The 14,631-nt window shown below is 50.6% G+C and overlaps 2 protein-coding genes across 7 annotated transcripts in view; one reads left to right on the top strand and one right to left on the bottom strand.

The window, feature by feature from the left end:
* The window catches only part of TFRC (transferrin receptor), a 35,658-nt gene extending 35,018 nt beyond the window's left edge, over nucleotides 1–640 (bottom strand). For 5 of the 6 annotated variants that reach the window (XM_075132053.1, XM_075132054.1, XM_075132055.1 and 2 more), the window contains exon 1: nucleotides 521–640. The gene's annotated coding sequence lies outside the window, so the exon portion shown is untranslated. The other variant, XM_048864214.2, reaches the window with a different exon arrangement.
* Nucleotides 641–816: 176 nt separating this feature from the next.
* LOC142068292 (uncharacterized) overlaps nucleotides 817–14,631 on the top strand; it is a 34,221-nt gene continuing 20,406 nt past the window's right edge. The window contains exons 1-2 of the mRNA XM_048864225.2: nucleotides 817–2,415; nucleotides 3,344–3,543. The gene's annotated coding sequence lies outside the window, so the exon portion shown is untranslated. The remainder of the gene's footprint in view (nucleotides 2,416–3,343; nucleotides 3,544–14,631) is intronic.

The raw sequence follows: 14,631 nt of genomic DNA, 5'->3' as shown, positions 1-14,631 counted from the left end.
TGCGGCAGGCCCAGGGTGACCCCCGCCCTGCGGGGAGCTCGCGGCCTAGGCCGCCCCGTGAGGTGGGGGGGGGGGGGGCAGGCCCAGGCAGAAAGGGGGCGGGGGGAACTGCCCGGCCAGGAGCGCGGCAGGGACGCCGGGCGCCGCGCCCGCGAACGGCGGCCCCGGCTGCGCTCAAGGTCACCGCGGCCCCAGCAGCCCCGCGGGCCATGTGCGCGGCGCGGCAGGCAGGCGCCCCGCCCCAGCCCGCGGAGCCCACGCGCCGCGTCAGGAACTGCCTCCCCCGCCGCCAACGGCCGGGCGGCCCCGCGCGCCCACTGCCGAGCCCCGCTCTCCCACGCGCCCAGCCCCGGCCGCCCCGCGCTCACCCGCCACAGCTCAGCGGCGGCCGGGCTCGCGCCGCACGTAGGCAGGGGGAAGGGGAGGGGCCGCTTGGGACTAGACGCGCCCTGAGGGGCCGGCCTCGGCTCTCCCGCCCGCGTCAACTGCCCGGCCCCGCGCGCCCCGGCCGGCCACTCACCAGCTACTGCTGCAGCCGCCGTCTCCAGCCACCCGCAAGGCAGGGAGGGAAGCGGTGCCCCGTTTTAACCGGCCGCCGGCCAATCAGCCGCGCGGAGCGGGGTGGAGGAACGCGGCGTGTGTGTGTGGGGGGGGGGGGGGGGTGAGTGACGTGGACACGCCCCTTCCCCACCCCCCTGCAACCCGCCGCCCCCGCCTGTCGCGCCCGGAGCGGGGGGGGGCTTTGCCCCTCTCCGAGATGGGGGGCGGGGGGCGCTGGCGGGGGAGACACGGAGTGAGACACTGGGTGTGCCACGGCCCGGGGCCTCCCCTCTGCCACCCCCAGGGCCCGGGGCCTCCTGTGTGTGCCACCCCCAGGGCCCGGGGCCTCCTGTGTGTGCCACCCCCAGGGCCCGGGGCCTCCTGTGTGTGCCACCCCCAGAGCCCGGGGCCTCCCCTCTGCCACCCCCAGGGCCCGGGGCCTCCTGTGTGTGCCACCCCCAGGGCCCGGGGCCTCCTGTGTGTGCCACCCCCAGAGCCCGGGTCTACCTGTGTGTGCCACCCCCAGGGCCTGAGTCTACCTGTGTGTGCCACCCCCAGGGCCCGGCATCTCCCCTCTGCCATCGCCATGTCCCAGTGACTCCCGTGTGCCAGGCACTTCATCTCCTGTGTGCCAATACCACAGCATGGCACCTTGCTGTGCTTGAGCCATAGCCCAGAACCTCCCATGTGTGTGCCAGCGTCACAGGCCAGTACCCCCTGTGTGCCAACGCCCTGGCCCCGTGTCTCCCATGTGCCAGTGGTATGGCCAGGCGCTTCGCCTCCCGGGTGCTAATGTCACGGCCCTGCACTTCACCGCGTGTGCCAACGCCAGGCCCGGCAGTTTGCCTCTCATGTGCTAATACAATGGGCTGGCGCCTCGCTGCATCTGCCAATGCCACGGCACGGCACCCCACTGCATCTGCCAGTACCGTGGCCCAGCGCCTTGCCTCCCGTGTACCAGCGTGGCGCGGTGTGTCGCTGTGTGTGTGCCCACACCAACGTGCCCTCAGCTTACTGGTCTCTCCCTTCCCCACCAGCAAAGGGTCCATGTGCCACCCCACGCTAATTAATATGACGGTTTTACAGAGTCATTTAAAAACACTCGACCCCTGCCCCCCCCCAGGTACGTTTTTCTGTTATTTTATCATTTTTCTTTCCATACTCAGCCCACGGGGGTGTGAACGGCAGAGCTACCTCACGTGTGGCAAGTGGAAAATGAAACTAAATGGCACATTAAACCAACACGGCAGCACAAAAACTGGCTGGGCCAGTCAAAAACCCAGCCAGGTGGCAACCCTGCTTCATGCTCGCCTGTGCCAATATCAATATGATGCATCGAATGCCTCCGACACACCTGTGCCAACATCACCGCCCGATGAACCAAATCTCCCGACGTGCCGTTGCCAGCCTCACTGCCCAGCACACTGAATCCCTTGACACACCCATGCCATCATGATGCACTGGCTCCCACATCAATCCCGGCATCAATCAACCTATATGAAATCCCGCACTGCCAGCCTCAGTGTACTGCAATTATGTGTCAGCCCCTGCAAAATCATGTGATTTGCTTTAAATTTATGAGATTTAAAAAAAAAAAAAATTATGAGATTAAAAAAAAGAAATGAGGCTCCTGTTTGGGTTTGCTTTGAGCTCTCGGAGTGAAGAGCCCTGTATTGGAGCTAGATATTATTATTTTTTGCCTGCTGGTTTTTGAGCCTTTAAGACACCCTCAGGTCACATTTTCAGCATTTTACCGCGACTGTGAGGGTTTGAAACGTACTTTTTTTTTTAATGAAAGCTGCAATTTCCCCGTAACCCTTTGCTTCCAGGAGTGGGGCTTTAAGGGAAATACATTGTCGGATTCATGATAAAATGGTGAGAGTTGGCAACAATTTGGGTTGTGCTTGCCTCTCCCCGGGTCACTGGGGCCCGCTTGGCACATTTTCCTGATCTGGGTGCAGGTTTTAGACTTGCTGGGCACAGCACTTTCCCTGAACTCTGTTTCCCAGCTTGGCATTGCTGATTAAATGATTTTGCAATCATGAAAAAAGGGAAATAATGGGAGGTCTGCGTGGGATGGAGGTGAATATCAGTAAGGAATGAAACATGCCCCTCAAAGCTCAACAAAGTGCAGCAGGTTTTTTACAAGGATAATAACCATGTGAAGGGATGCTGCCAGCATCACATTTTGCTCATTGCAGCAAAAATCACATCTGAGTATTTTTGTTAAATTCTGAACGCCTGCTCTTTTTTGTTGTTACCATGTTTGCTTTGTTTTGGGTGGGTTGTTTTTCGTCCCCCACTCCTGTCAGAGACACACACAAGCACCAGTGGCCAGACAAGGCATTTCATTGGGTATGCACAAGAGCAGCCAGCCCTCTGCACTGCACAGATGCCACTGGGAAGCAGTCCAAAGGGCAAGTGTCTCTCCTACCTCTTCTCTCTGCCCTGGACTCAAGCCCCTGTTCATGGCTGGGACTGCTCCTCTCTCCCCAACTCCATGGAGGACTCTAGGGATGGAATGGAAGATTCTGCTGCTTTCCAGCCTGTTGCTGTTCCCCCTAGCCCCATGGAAGGGTTCAGGTGAAGGGGGCGTTGCAAGCAAATGACCCCATGCCTTGCCCCCTCCAGGCTATGGCTGTTTGATCTCCCACCCTGTGGAAGGATGCAAGAAGGCCAGAAACGGTTTCTGAGCAGACATCCCTTCCACTCAAAAGGGAAATTTAGGGAGGAAGAATTTAGATGCCTGACTTGGGAATTTTGAGCAGGGCACCAGAATTAGCATCTCTGTTCTTTCCTAAAGGAGCCATTTTGTGACCAGGTGTGATCTGCGCATCGGTTTCTACATCTCGTCTAAATGATGCCATCTCCAGCAGCACCGACCTCCTTAGCACCATGCTGCAGCATGGATTTGTTACTACTGCCTCAAAGAGTGACCAGATTTGAACTTGCTTCATAGCCTCGGTGGTTTGGCTGCTGGATACTGAAAATCTCCATCTCACAGTAAGATTCATTATTAGATTATAGTGATACAACCTGGATTAGTTAAAACAACATCAAGAGAATACAGTTTAGACAGAAGACATTAAAATCTACAATGCAGACAACTGCCAAGGTAGAGGTCAGTGTTCTTTGAACCATGACTGCAAAATCTACCCATGTCATCCTCCTTTTTCCACAGTCTGGACCCGTTGCTTTCCTAGTTTTCAGCTTTCCCCCTTTTTCTGACATTTATGGAAACCTGTGGGCCTGCATGTACCATCTGGTCAGTGTGCTTTATCTCTCGAACTTCTGAGTCACCAAAGTGTGGTCCAAAAAGAACAGAAATAGAACAGAGCAATGTGAAACACAAGCATAACTGCTAATTTAATTGGAAAAATATGAGCAAACGATCAATGAAAACACTGTATAGAAAAGTGTGAAACCCGGTTTTGGGCACAGCGGTTACATGATTCAAAAGAAATACTCTTTAGTAGGGAGAAATAATGGGTTCCTTGGCCTTTTTACATGTGGACATAAATACCATATTGGCCAAACTGTCAAGGCTGTGAGAGAAATGTGTGATGCCTTGGATTGCCTGTTTGTGGGAAGAGATGGTGCTTACACAGATGGAATTTAAAGGATTAGGTTCTTGGGAGCAGAAGAATGGGCTGGTGTTAAGTGCATAAGGAAGCAGTGGACCTAGTGGTCTTCACAAATGATAGTTTTCCAACTTTTCTTCTTATTTTTTTATCCCATCTATGGGGCTAGAGAGCAGTTTATATAGCAGGGGTCAGCAACCTTTCAGAAATGGTGTGCTGAGTCTTCCTTTATTCATTCTAATCAAAGGTTTTGTGTACCAGTAATAAGAATCCATGTGATCCATGCTGAGCTGCACCCCCTCTTGGCCCTGTCTGCACCCCTCACTGCCCAAGGCTGGGGCCAGAGGGCCACAACTGTGGCGGCTGCAGAGCCCTGGGCCGGCGGCCGGGAACCCAGGCCAGCAGGAGAGCCCCCCAGACCGGTGGCCAAGGACCCGGGGCCGGCAGCGGGCTGAGCGGGACCAGTGGCCGGAACCTCGGCTGGCAGGGAGCCAGCGGCTGGTACCCCAGGCCAGCAGCAGAGTCCCCCGGACTGGTGGCCAGGACCCAGGGCTGGTGGCCGGGCTGAGGGGGCCAGTGGACAGAACCCCAGCTGGCAGTAGGCTGGCGGCCAGTACCCCAGGCCAGTAGCGGAGCCTCTGGGACTGGTGGCCGGGACCTGGGGCCAGCAGCGGGCTGAGCGGGGCTGGCGGATGGAACCCCCAGGACCGGTGGCCATGACTCGGGGCTGGCAGCGGGCTGAGCGGGGCTGGTGGACGGAACCCCGGCTAGCAGGGGGCCGGCAGCCGGTACCCCAGGACAGCAGCAGAGCCCCTGGGACTGGTGGCCATGACCTGGGTCTGGCAGCGGGCTGAGCAGGGCCGGTGGATGGAACCTTGGCTAGCAGGGGGCTGGCGGCCAGTACCCCAGCCAGCAGCGGAGCCCCTGGGATCGGTGGACATGACTTGGGGCGAGCAGTGGCTGAGCGGGGCCGGCGGCCAGAACCCCGGCTGTCAGGGAGCCGGCGGCCGGTACCCCTGGCCATCCGCAGAGCCCCCGGGACCAGTGGCCATGACCCGGGGCTGGCAGCCGGTACCCCAGGCCAGCAGTGGAGCCCCTGGGACCAGTGGCTGGCATGCGGGTTGAGCGGGGCTGGCAGACAGAACCCCGGCTGGCAGAGGGCTGGCAGATAGTACCCTAGGCCAGCCACGGAGCCCCCTGGACCGGTGGCTGGGAGTTGGGGCCACCAGCAGGCTGAGCGGGGCCAGCAGATGGAACCCCGGCTGGCAGGGAGCTGGCGGCCGGTACCCCAGGCCAGCAGTGGAGCCCCCGGGACTGGTGGCCATGACCCAGGGCTGGCAGCGGGCTGAGCGGGGCCGGCAGATGGAACCCCAGCTGGAAGGGGGCCGGCAGATAGTACCCCAGGCCAGCAGCGGAGCCCTCGGGACCGGTGGCCAAGACCCGGGCAGTGCGAGTGCCACTGAAAATCAGCTCGCATGCCATCTTTGGCACGCGTGCCATAGGTTGCCTACCCCTGGTATATAGCATGCACTATGTGCACAATTGTGTGGTCTTGAGTACAGGGAAAAAAGCTCAGACAAAGGCAGAAGACTGGTCTCTAAATTACGTGGGCTGAATTGGATATCTGGGGACTTCTTGCGTTCTGATGCTAAGGGACCCTTAAGACTTTAAGGTGTCCTTTTAGGGCAGGTTTAATGTCCCCAAGTGTCACCAGAGCAGTGTACTATAGGGGCTATAGCATGGGTGAGTACACAGGTGCTGGAGATGGGCGGAGGAGGGGAAGAGTCCCCTTTGGCCCATGAGTAGAGCTGGATGGCAAAGAGGTGGTATGAGTCCTGTAGGGTCTGGGCCAAAGCTGAGCTAGTGGCGTTGTGACATGGCGCACAGGGTGAGGATCTGCTCTCTGCTTCCATGGGCCACTCTGACGGTTCATAAAAGTTTATATCATTGCTTTCCCACCGAGTAGTCTTTGCTCTACATATCATGGTGCATTGTAAACAATCTGCGGTGTATTTGTGGCTATGGGGAAGATACACATGAAAGCTCCAAAGGGTTAATTAATTCTGCAAAATTGCTAGGTATTAGCATCCTGCTCTCAGGATCACTGACCAACCAAAGGTCGGATGATGTAAGTCATTTTTCTTGTGTTTCACTGGGAAAATGTGATTTCAAGCTGCTTGCAGAGGTGTGGAGTCGGGGGGAATTCTGAAATGGATAGAATTTTGCTCCTTGTGTACTTGAAGTTAGCACTTAGTAAAAGGCGACTCTAATTTTTTTTACAAACAGGGTGGTGGTGGGGAGGTGTTGGTCACAGACTTGCAGCAGTGACTGTGAAAACTATCACTAAATTGACTAAGCCAAATGATCTAAGATCAGGCATTTGTGAGCATAGGTTTAACCTTTGGGTACATCATTCTGCACTGATGACAAAATGTCCATTTCGTTTTCAAACCCAAGAAACTCCACCCGTTCTCGTCATTTTGAGAAACAGAGGGTAAGAAGAGGGTAAGAAACACCTTTAGTTGTGTGGTGTGAAACAAATACAGAACTCTTTCACTTCTGATATTAGCAAGTGATTTTCAAAAGTATTTTATGGGTAACACATATGAAGGGCTAGATTTTCAGAACAGAATGAGCAAAAATATGTTGGCAATTGATGAGCCTTATTTACATTCAAAATTACCACGATGACACTTGTAGTTATTATTTTAGGTGCATTACAATGGTGCTGAGAGACTCCAATTGAGATCAGGACCCCAATGTGCTAGGTGCTTTACATATACATCAGAAGAGATAGCCCCTCTCTAAAGAGCTTACAGTCTAAACAGGCAGAGGGGTGGGGAAAAGAAAGTATTATCTCAGTTTTACAGATGAGGAGCTGAGGTAAAGAGACATTACGTTATTTACCTGTGAGCACAAAGGAAGTCTGTGGCAGAGGCAAGAACTGAATCCCGAGTTCTTCAGTCCCAGTACAACGCCTTAACCTCAAGAACCATCCTTGGTCTCTGCAAACTGGGTATTTGTGAACGCATATATCTAGTTATGGATCTAATTGCTCTTTGTGCATGCATATACCGGATTTGCATGCACAATTACAGTGTGTGTATGCAAATTAGGTGTGCAATTGTGCATGTATTTTTGTGCAAGCAGTTCCAAAAATCTGAGCCATAGTTCCTTCTGTTTTCTACGAGTGGTGCTTCTGGGCTTGTCAGGAATACAGTACCCACAAACTGGAGAAAAAAGTACTTGAAACCACAAGCAAGGCAGTGGGGCTTGTCTCTGAAAGGCAGCCAGCCATGTAGTTGAATGGCTTTTCTGTTTCATTTCTAAGAAACCCAGAGGAGAACTGGATGTTACTGCAGTATTTGACAAACTGTAGGAAACTGCTTTGAAACGGCAGCTTCAGGTCATATATTTTATGCTGATTATCTTCTGTATGACTCAGACAAGCAAAAGGTCAATGAATCAGAAGTGAAAAAGAGAGACATTAGTGTCTAAAGGGTGAACAAATTAAGATTATTTTTGTGTAGGACTTCAGAAATCCCCCAAGCCCTCACCTTCCTCACCATGTGTGTTTTTAATAGTAAATGCTTACTTCATGCTGAGGATAGATGGGCTGTTAAAGAAATAATACTGGCGTATGCAGATGTCCAATGATAAAAGACACATTTGAACTAGCAAAGGGAGATGAAATGGAAGTGAAGAAAATACATTGGGTTCAGTTTGCCCATTCAGTCACATCCCATTGCTTTACTATCAAAATGCAGTGTGAAAATCTAGTTTGAAGTTGCTTCAGTTTGCATACAGGTAGGATTACTATGTGTGGAGAGCTACAATTTAATATCTGATCAGCTAAGCTGCATTCAAATGCTTGATGAAGTTCTTTGGGTGCAGAATTTACACTGGTGCGAAGGAGCAGAACAACACCTGTGCACTGTACTTCTTAAGCCCTTTTTGTTCACTGAGGACCTGGTGCAGCTCCCATGGGAGTCATTGACTTGAGTGGGAGTTGGGTGAGGGCCTAAGGGCTTCAGTGGGGGGACGCGTGGGCAGAAAAGGAGGAATGTGAGTGAATTTTTGTTGTTAGTTATCTTTCTCAGTAGGCAGTTCTGCTTCAAAATGCAGCTCAAAGGCAAGATTTAAATCGTAAAATGTAGTAGTTAAAGATACTCACAGAGGCAAATGCAAGACACAGGAGAAATGCATCGAAGAACAGGGAGGCCTGACATCAATGATGCATGCAGTGTAAATGACACTATAATTCTCGACTGCTTTTAAAAACGTACAGATTGTACAGTGTAGTTTTGCATTGTTTTGTTGGCTTGTGTAGCTCAGTGTGCATGTAAGTGTTATCTGCCAGTTTTAAGCTGTGAGGGAATTCTTACACCCAGAAATACTCCTAATTATAGTCTTTCTACTACCGTGTGCTAATGCAGTTTGCAGGGGTGTGTTGGCCTTGCTGTGGGGATATCTTTGCCATCAGTTATCATTCTGTTCTCAAAATTGTTGTTAATTACTCAGCTAGTCATGTGCAGCTTCATAGCAATCCACAGATACTTATCCTGTAACTGCAAAAACAACGAGGATACAGACTAACATGGCTACCACTCTGAAACTTATCCTGTAATTGTGATTCTGAACCTCTTCCATACCAACACCCCCTTTTTTGAGACCCTCTTGGAACTCCTCATCTAGCCAGGACCTCTTTCCCATTTAGCAATGTGGGAATCATAGAATCCTAGAATATCAGGGTTGGAAGGGACCTCAGGAGGTCATCTAGTCCAACCCCCTGCTCAAAGCAGGACCAATCCCCAACTGAATTATCCCAGCCAGGGCTTTGTCAAGCCTGACCTTAAAAACCTCGAAGGAAGGAGTTTCTACCACCTCCCTAGGTAACCCATTCCAGTGCTTCACCATCCTCCCAGTGAAAAAGTTTTTCCTAATATCCAACCTAAACCTCCCCCACTGCAACTTGAGACCATTATTCCTTGTTCTGTCATCTGCTACCAGTGAGAACAGTCTAGATCCATCCTCTTTGGAACCCGCTTTCAGGTAGTTGAAAGCAGCTATCAAATCCCCCCTCATTCTTCTCTTCCGCAGACTAAACAATCCCAGTTCCCTCAGCCTCTCCTCATAAGTCATGTGTTCCAGTTCCCTAATCATTTTTGTTGCCTTCCGCTGGACTCTCCAATTTTTCCACATCCCTTCTGTAGTGGGGGGACCAAAACTGGATACAGTACGCCAGGTGTGGTCTCACCAATGCCAAATAGAGGGGAACGATCACGTCCCGTGATCTGCTGGCAATGTCCCTACTTATACAGCCCAAAATGCCATTGGCCTTCTTGGCAACAAGGGAACACTGTTGACTCATACCCAGCTTCTCGTCCACTGTAACCCCTAGGTCCTTTTCTGCAGAACTGCTGCCTAGCCATTTGGACCCTAGTCTGTAGCGGTGCATGGGATTCTTCCGTCCTAAGTGCAGGACTCTGCACTTGTCCTTATTGAACCTCATCAGATTTCTTTTGACCCAATCCTCTAATTTGTCTAGGTCTCTCTGTATCCTATCCCTACCCTCCAGCGTATCTACCTCTCCCCCCAGCTTAGTGTCATCTGCAAACTTGCTGAGGGTGCAATCCATCCCATCATCCAGATCATTAATAAAGATGTTGACCAAAACTGGCCCCAGGACCGACCCCTGGGGCACTCTGCTTGATACTCCTGCCAGCTAGACATGGAGCCATTGATCACTACCCGTTGAGCCCAATGATCTAGCCAGCTTTTCTATCCACCTTATAGTCCATTCATCCGTCCCATACGTCTTTAACTTGCTGGGAAGAATACTGTGGGAAGACTGTGTCAAAAGCTTTGCTAAAGTCAAGGAATAACATGTCCACTGCTTTTCCCTCATCCACAGTGCCAGTTATTTCGTCATAGAAGGCATTTAGATTAGTCAGGCATGACTTGCCCTTGGTGAATCCATGCTGACTCTTCCTGATCACTTTCCTCTCCTCTAGGTGCATGGCAGGAAGGGCAGGGTGGTGGTGCCCCCCAAGCTGAGACCCCATCTCCTAGAAGGAAGCAGTAATATACTAATAGTGAATTCCATAATCAGATATTTGTTATGGGGAGTTATGCTGTAACCCTGATATCCAACCCGTGGCTGTCGATCCAGGTCTTCAGGGCTCCATCTGCGACTCTTGGGGCAATCAGAAGTTTGACAGAGGTGTGCACTGGTCACGCAAGTGCTCTCCATACTGTTGTAGTTCCTACATGGCCCCCTAAAGGAACGGAAGGAGAGTGAGACCAAGAGATAAGGGCTCAGAACACATGCTGATGAGCATGCCTTCGTAGCTCCTAGCTAGGTAAGAAAACGCCTGCCCCCATCAGCCCTGCACCCCACTAAATCCTCATGATCATAGAATCATAGAATCATAGAATCATAGAATATAAGGGTTGGAAGGGACCCCAGAAGGTCATCTAGTCCAACCCCCTGCTCAAAGCAGGACCAATTCCCAGTTAAATCATCCCAGCCAGGGCTTTGTCAAGCCTGACCTTAAAAACCTCTAAGGAAGGAGATTCTACCACCTCCCTAGGTAACGCATTCCAGTGTTTCACCACCCTCATAGTGAAAAAGTTTTTCCTAATATCCAATCTAAACCTCCCCCACTGTAACTTGAGACCATTACTCCTCGTTCTGTCATCTGATACCATTGAGAACAGTCTAGAGCCATCCTCTTTGGAACCCCCTTTCAGGTAGTCGAAAACAGCTATCAAATCCCCCCTCATTCTTCTCTTCTGCAGGCTAAACAATCCCAGCTCCCTCAGCCTCTCCTCATAACTCATATGTTCCAGACCCCTAATCATTTTTGTTGCCCTTCGCTGGACTCTCTCCAATTTATCCACATCCTTCTTGAAGTGTGGGGCCCAAAACTGGACACAGTACTCCAGATGAGGCCTCACCAATGTCGAATAGAGGGGAACGATCACGTCCCTCGATCTGCTCGCTATGCCCCTACTTATACATCCCAAAATGCCATTGGCCTTCTTGGCAACAAGGGCACACTGCTGACTCATATCCAGCTTCTCGTCCACTGTCACCCCTAGGTCCTTTTCCGCAGAACTGCTGCCTAGCCATTCGGTCCCTAGTCTGTAGCTGTGCATTGGGTTCTTCCGTCCTAAGTGCAGGACCCTGCACTTATCCTTATTGAACCTCATCAGATTTCTTTTGGCCCAATCCTCCAATTTGTCTAGGTCCCTCTGTATCCTATCCCTCCCCTCCAGCGTATCTACCACTCCTCCCAGTTTAGTATCATCCGCAAATTTGCTGAGAGTGCAATCCACACCATCCTCCAGATCATTTATGAAGATATTGAACAAAACCGGCCCCAGGACCGACCCTTGGGGCACACCACTTGATACCGGCTGCCAACTAGACATGGAGCCATTGATCACTACCCGTTGAGCCCGACAATCTAGCCAGCTTTCTACCCACCTTGTAGTGCATTCATCCAGCCCATACTTCCAGCTGGAACTCAATGGACCGTCTGCCTGTGCACTGGCTCTGTCTGCGTGGCAGTGCAATGCCACTGGGATTCATGTGAATACTTCCCCTGATAGGTTATTATTAGGGGAGTGCTCATGTGCTTCAGTTTAAGCAAGTGTGGGTTAAGGATTGGGGCCTGTGACTGTAAGCTCTTTGAGGCAGGGACTGTATCTTCCTGTGTGTTTGTACAGCACCTAACACTAACTAAGGGGGCCCTGCTTCTGACTGGCACCTTTGGGGGCTACTTTAACAACAACAGTAATACATAATGAGGCCCAAGGCTATCGTTTTACCTTTATGCCGGCTCACAATTACCGGTTTGGCACTGTAGGGTTGTACTGGTTTAATATGCTTGGGATGCATAACATTGGAAGAGTCACTCATGATGGGTGTTGTGCTTCCAGCATTAATGTCTGTGTGTGTCTAGAACACTGCCGTCTCCAAGCAGTGCTGTAGATTTTAAATTGTCCCTTTGAATAACAAACAGCATAGAAACAAGAAAATCCCCTGTTCTTTCCCATCGCCGATCATTTCCTTTTATTCTCTAAAAGAGGAGGGTGATAAAGCTGCACTGGTTAAAGACTTGTAATAACCTGAATACACTGTGGCTACAAGTGACCTTGGCCTTAGGTGTGTTTACTTGTTGGGTGTGTCCATTGTACAGCCTTAAATGGGCTGTACAGAGACCAGGGAAGAGAATGGTTGCAGAGTCCCAGATGGGATTAACCAGGAAGCCAGGAAAGGCAGAAAGCTCATGCTCAAATAAATTGGTTAGTCTCTAAGGTGTCACAAGTACTCCTTTTCTTTTTGCGAATACAGACTAACACGGCTGTTCCTCTGAAACCTGTCAGATTACTTCTGATCATCATTTACATTGGCTGCATTTTCAAGAAGCTGGATGACAAACTATCCCATTGAGATTTGCTAAACTGATTCCGCTCCCTCCTTTGTTCACTGCCTCTTGCCACTGCCAACCTCTGAGCTAGGCTTAACTGGGTGAAGCGACACAGTCACTTTTCCATTTCTTCCCCCTCACTTCCCAGTAGTAAGAGGCTCCATGGACCCCCAAGTTCTTGGCACCTACAACCCGGGTTGAATTAGAACCAGAGAAGTGACTATGTCTTGTCAGGCTTTGTGGTTACTCGCTGTCTTATAACCGAGGACTGTGGTGCTCACAGGGCTGAGATAGGCTGTGTTGACTTTGCTCACCACTCCAAGGTTTGGATCAGGCAAGGAGTGGGGCCCTCTTAGAATCATAGAGGGAGAAGACAGAGCCGTGCCTGTAGAATTTTCCACAGAAGACACCCATACAGGTTCTTGTGTGGCAATCAGCATCCACGGTAAACCCTTCTTGCTTGGGTACATTTATTAATGACTGGCTAATGTCTCCTCTTCCATGTATTTTTCTGAGTAGGTGGGAGGTCGACGGTGAAAGCTGGGGGGTCTATGACTAGGTTGTCCAGCTCAATTTCCATTCTTTTCACTAGTGTCTAATTTTATTTACCAAGGGGCTGTTTTGACTTTGGGCACTTTATAAATGATTTAAATAAATGAAACAAAAGCTTGTTCAGGTCTGCAAGTCAAAACACGATTATGCTGCGTGCCAGGCTCTGAAAAGCAAGCTGCATTCTCTCTGGCTTGCACATCATCCTCTACAAGAAGGATCCTGGAATCAGAATATAGCTGCACTTGATTTTCCTGGTGCCTGAGGCAGACTAGAATCCAGGTCCCACTTCTCAACTATACTAGCCCTGCGGGGCTGGCCATAATAATGACATTTAAAAGCACACTAAGCAGATGAGATTTGGAAAGCACAGAAGGAGCAGATACAGTATCTACAGTGACAAAAGCTGCTCTTTTTGCAGTCCCTTTTCAGAACCCAAATGAGGTCTTTTATAGTGCACTCAGTTGCACTTAGATACAGGATAATAGCTTTGTTGTAACACTTTGTCCATCAGTTTAGTATCTCCCATTCCAGTGCACTTGACAAACATCAGTAGTAAATCACGCAACTCCTCATCATGTGTGGGGTAGGGAAGTAGTACTAGCCCCATTTTACAAATGGAGAAACTGAGGCACAGAGTGGTCTAAGTGACTTGCACCAAGTCTGTGGCACAGCCAAAATTCGCAGGCCTGTGCTTTAACCATTTGACCTGCCTTGCTGTAGTCAGTACTTGAATTAGCCTGGGATAGATGGGTGTATGCCAGTATTTCCAGTGCAGTGATTGCAAAGAACAGGAAAAGATGGAAAAGGGAAAAAAAATAGGAGAGCTGGAGCATATCATCCCTAATGCAGTGACACTGCATTTCATTGCACTTATCAAAGCTGAAGCTTTCCACTTCTGTCCTCTCCCTTCCCTTCACACACACACTCACTCTCTCACTTCACTGACAGTGGCTTTCCTGTTTCTTTCTGCATGCTCTCCCTCCAGGTAATCATTCTGCTGTCGACATTGGTAAAGGAGGTTTTTTCCTGCCAATGCGATGCAGTTTTGGAAGAGGGAATACTAAAACACCTAGTATTTTATATGAGTATAGCACTTTTTGTTTCAAAATGATTTACTTACATAGCAAGCTGATCTACATGGGTTGCTTGATCTACCACTGAAGTCTAGCTTCATAAACGCACACAGTCAGATTACCCCACAGTAGAGTCAGGGAGTAATGAACATCATTTCCAGTTGAAATTTCAAGGATAGTTTAGAGAGGTGGACTGTAATTACCTGAGTTGGAGTTTAATCAGGGCACTGGGGCAAACACCCTCTATAACATTCCTTGCAACCTTTCACAGTCAGAGTGTTGCTGTACATCTCACTTGAAGAGAGACACAATACTCAGAGCGCCACAATGGAGTTTTGGTTCAGAATTGATTCACAGGGAGCTGCATCACATACAGGATCAGTAACTGGGGCTTCCTTGGAAATCAGCCATCTAAGTACTGATCAAGCCCAACTGCTGGGTTTGGAA

Source organism: Caretta caretta, chromosome 9 (genome assembly GCF_965140235.1).
Source record: "Caretta caretta isolate rCarCar2 chromosome 9, rCarCar1.hap1, whole genome shotgun sequence".
Lineage (NCBI taxonomy): Eukaryota > Metazoa > Chordata > Testudines > Cheloniidae > Caretta > Caretta caretta.
Note: the sequence above shows the minus strand (reverse complement) of the source record. Positions and strands in the feature narration are given on the sequence as shown.